Here is a 5,394-nt window from a genome sequence, read left to right as displayed (position 1 = left end):
TACTGGGATGCCTCAGGCCAAGCAACTAGCTGGACAGGGACACAGCCCTACCCACTAGCAGGCAGGCTGCCTTAAGACCCCCTGAGCCCACAGCTACCCCTAGACACAGCCCTGTCCATCAGAGGGCCCAGGACCCAGCCCCACACACCAGTGCACAGGCACCAGACTAGGAAACCCTAGGGCCCTGCAGCCAGAGACCCTGGGACTCAGATCCACCCACCAATGAACAGGCACCAGACCCAGGACCATCTGGGCCCTGGCCCTACCCATCAGCAGGCATATACCAGGCCCAGGATCACTGCAGCCCCACAACCTTCTATGGCAGAACCCAGCCCACCCACCAGCAAGCAAACACCAGCTATGAGATACATGGAACTCCCCAGCCAGCCACACCAGGATCCCTAGGGCCCCACTCACCAGTGGGCCAACACCAGCTTTGGGACACCCTGGAACCCATAGCCAGTTGTGTCAGAAAACGGCCCCAGCAGACCAGTACAAGATCAGGAGCCCTGGCCCTGCAACCACCCACCCCAGAACTAGGTCTGCCCATCAGTGAGCCAGCACTAGCATTGGGACCTCCGGGGGTTCCACAGCCACAGCTGCCTTATGATCTGGCCCTGCCAACCAGTAGCTGGCAGCTTCCATACAGGCAAGGGCCTGGCAACCAACCAGACCAACTAGCCATGCCTACCAGACAGCCCACAATAGTCAGTCTGCCACAACAGGAAGAACCACACAGCCCACATGGGGAGCACCCCTGACACATATATCTCTGGTGACCAGAAAGGAATGTGCTGCTGGGATACGTAGGGCATCTCCTACAAAAGGCTACCTCTCTAAGGCCAGGAAACATAATTAACCTACCAAATGCATAAAAATAAAAATAATGAATTAGGCAAAATGAGGCAACAGAGGAACATGTGCCAAATGAAAGAACAAGATAAACCCCAGAAGAAATAAGTGAAGTGGAAATAGGCAATCTACTCAATAGAGTTCAAGGGAATGCTCATAAAGATGATCAAAGAACTTGGGAGAAGAACAGATGAACACAGTGAGAAGTTCAACAAAGAGTTAGAAGATATAAAGAGAACCAAACAGAGCTGAAGAATACAACAGTTGAGATTAAAAAAACACAACACTAAAAGGAATCAACAGTAGATTAGAAGATACAGAAGAACAGATCTGTGAGCTGGAAGACAGAGTAATGAAAATAACTGAAGCTGAGTGGGAAAAGGAATAAAAATAAATAAGGACATTTTTAGAGATCTCAGAGACATCGGGCATACTAACATTTGCATTATAGGGGTCCCAGAAGGAGAAGAGAAAGAGAAAGGGGCAGAGAGCATATTTGAAGACATAATAGCTGAAAACTTCCCTAACCTGGGAAAGAAAACAGACATCCAGGTCCAGGAAGCACAGACAGTCCATCCATGATCAACCCAAAGAGGAACACACCAAGACATATTGTAATTAAAATGGCAAAAATTAAAGATAAAGAGAGAATATTAAAAGCTGCAAGAGAAAAGCAACAAGTTATGTACAAGGTAACTCCTATAGGGTTATAAGCTGACTTTTCAGCAGAAACTCAACAGACCAGAAATGAGTGGCACAACATATTTAGTAATGAAAGGGAAAAACCTGCAATCAAGAATACTCCACCTGGCAAGGCTTTCATTCAGATTTGATGCAGAGATCAAAAACCTTACAGACAAGCAAAAGCTAAAAGAGTTCAGCACCACCAAACCAGCGTTACAAGAAATGTTAAAGGGACTTCTCTAAATGAAAAAGAAAAGGCCACAACTAGAAACATGAAAATTATGAAAGGAAAAGCTCATTGATAAAGGCAAATACACAGTAAAGATAGTAAGCCAACCAAGTACAAAACTAATAGGAAGGTTAAAAGACAAAAGTAGCAAAATCATCTATATCTGCAACAAGCAGTTAAGAGATACACAAAAGAAAAAGATGTAAAATATGATGTCAGAAACAGTTATTGTGGCAGGAGGTAAGTAAAAATGCAGGGTGGTTAAAATGCATTTGAAATTAAGAGACCAGCAACTTAAACAATCACATATATAGCGATTACTATATGTAAACCTCATGGTAACCACAAATCAAAAATCTATAAAAAGAGAAAGGAATCCAAACATAATGGTAAAGGTAGTTATCAAATCATAAGGGAAGAGAACAAAAGATGAAAGGAACAAAAGAGGACTACAAAAACAACCTAAAAACAATTAACAAAATGGAAATAAGTACATATCTATCATTAAATGTAAATGAACTAAATGCTCCAGTCAAAAAACATAGAGTGGCTGATGGATACAAAAACAAGACCCTGCCTACATGAGACTCACTTCAGATCTAAAGACACACACAGCCTGAAAATGAGGGGATGGAAATAGGTATCCCATGCAAATGGAAATCAAAAGAAAGCTGGAGTAGCAATACTTATATCAGACAAAATAGACTTTAAAACAAAGACTGTAACAAGAGACAAAGAAGGACATTGCACAGTGATCAAGGGATCAATCCAAGAAGAAGATACAACAATTGTAAATATAGATACAGCCAACATATGACCACCTAAATACATAAAGCAAACATTAACAGATGTAAAGGTAGAAACTGACGGTAACACAATAATAGTAGGGGAATTTAACACCACTTACATCAATGGACAAATCATCCAGACAGAAAAACAAAAAGGAAACAGGGGTTTAAATGACACATTAGACCAAATGGACCTAATTGATATTTATAGAGCATTCCATCCAAAAGCAGCAGAATACACATTCTTTTCAAGTATGTATTGAAAATTGAAATCATATCAAGGATCTTTTCCGAACACAATGCTATGAGACTAGAAATCAACTACAAGAAAAAAAAATACAAAAAACCACAAACATGTGAAGGCTAAACAATATGCTAGTAAACAACCAATGGATCACTGAAGAAATCAAAGTAGAAATTAAAAAAAATACCTGCAGGGCCTCCCTGGTGGCGCAGTGGTTGAGAGTCCGCCTGCCGATGCAGGGGACACGGGTTCGTGCCCCGATCCCGGAGGATCCCACATGCCGCGGAGCGGCTGGGCCCGCGAGCCATGGCCGCAGGGCCTGTGTGTCCGGAGCCTGTGCTCCGCAACGGGAGAGGCCACAGCAGTGAGAGGCCCGCGTACAGCAAAAAAAAAAAAAAAAAAAAAAAAAAAACCTGCAGACAAATGAAAATGAAAACACAACAATAAAAAATCCACAGGACACAGCAAAAGCAGTTCTAAGAGGGAATTTTGTAGTGATACAAGCCACTCTCAGGAAATTAGAAAAATCTCAAATAAAAAACCTAACCTTACACCAAAAGGAACTAGAAAAAGAAGAACAAACAAAACCCAAAGTTAGTAGAAGGAAATAAATCATAAATTTCAGAGTAGAAATAAATGAAATAGAGACTAAAAAACAATAAAAAAGATCAATGAAACTAAGAGCTGGTTCTTTAAAAAGATAAACAAAATTGATAAACCTTTGACAAGGTTCATCAAGAAAAAGAGAGAGAGGGCCCAAATCAATAAAATCAGAAATGAAAAAGGAGAAGTTACAACCAACACTACAGAAATACAAAGGATCATAAGAGACTATTATTAGCAACTGTACAGCAATAAAATAGACAACCTAGAAGAAATGGACAAATTCCTAGAAATGTACACTCTCCCAAGATTGAACCAGGAAGAAATAGAAAATATGAACAGACCAATTACCAGTAAAGAAATTGAATCAGTAATTTTAAAAACTCGCAATAAACAAAAGTCCAGGACCTGATGACTTTACAGGTGAATTCTACCAAACATTTAGAGAAGAATTAACACCTAGCCTTCTTAAACTATTCCAAATTATTGCAGAGGAAGGAACACTTCAGAACTCATTCTATGAGTCCACTGTCACCCTGATACCAAAACCAAAGATATCACACACACAAAAAAGAAAATTATAAGCCAATATCACTGAGGAACATAGATGCAAAAATCCTCAACAAAATATTAGCAAACTGATTCCAACAATACATTAAAAGGATCATACACCATGATCAAGTGGGATTTATCCAGGGATACAAGGATGGTTCAATATCACAAATTGACCAAATACCACATTAACAAATTAAAGAATAAAAACCATACGATAATCTCAGTAGATGCAGAAAAAGCTTTTGACAAAATTCAACATTCATTTCTAATAAAAACTCTCCAGGAAGTGGGCACAGAGGGAACATACCTCAACCTAATAAAGGCCATATATGACAAACCCACAGCTAACATCATACTCAATGGTGAAAAGCCAAAAGCATTTCCTCTAAGATCAGGAACAAGACAAGGATGTCCACTTTTGTCACTTTTTTTTTTTTTTTTTTTTTTTTTTTTTTTGTGGTACACAGGCCTCTCACTGTTGTGGCCTCTCCCATTGCGGAGCACAGGCTCCGGACGCGCAGGCTCAGTGGCCATGGCTCATGGGCCTAGCCACTCCGCAGCATGTGGGATCTTCCCGGACCGGGGCACAAACCCGCGTCCCCTGCATCAGCAGGCGGACTCTCAACCACTGCACCACTAGGGAAGCCCTTTTGCCACTTTTATTCAACATAGTTTTGGAAGTCCTAGCCACATCAATCAGAGAAGAAAAATAAATAAAAGGAATCCAAATTGGAAAGAAAGAAGTAAAACCATCACTGCTTGCAGATGACATGATACTATACATAGAAAATACTAAAGAGGTCATCAAAAAACTACTAGAGCTCATCATTGAATTCAGTAAAGTTGCAGGATGCCAAGTTAATATACAGAATCTGTTGCATTTCTATACACTAACAAAAAACTATCCAAAAGAGAAATTAAGGGAATAATCCCATTTACCATCACATCAAAAAGAATAAAATACCTAGGGATAATTCTAACTAAGGAAGTAAAAGATCTATACTCAGAAAATGATAAGACACTGATGAAAAACATTGAAGACGACATAAACAGGTAGAAGGATAAACTGTGTTCATGGACTGGAAGAATTAATATTGTTAAAATGACCATACTACCTAAGGCAATCTACAGACTCAGTACAATCGCTATTAAAATACCACGGGCATTTTTCACAGAATTAGAGCAAATAATTTTAAAATTTGAATGGAAACACAAAAGACCCTGAATAACAAAAACAATCTTGAGAAAGAAGAACGGAGCTGGAGGAATCATGCTCTATGACTTCAGATTATGCTACAAGGCTATAGTAATCAAAACAGTATGATACTGGCACAAAAACAGACACATAGCTCAATGGAACAGAATAGAGAACCCAGAAAGAAGCCCACACATTTGTGGTCAATTAATCTATGACAAAGGAGGCAAGAATACACATGGGG

The sequence above is a fragment of the Mesoplodon densirostris genome, chromosome 2, assembly GCF_025265405.1.
Source record: "Mesoplodon densirostris isolate mMesDen1 chromosome 2, mMesDen1 primary haplotype, whole genome shotgun sequence".
NCBI classification, from domain to species: Eukaryota; Metazoa; Chordata; class Mammalia; order Artiodactyla; family Ziphiidae; genus Mesoplodon; species Mesoplodon densirostris.
Note: the sequence above shows the minus strand (reverse complement) of the source record.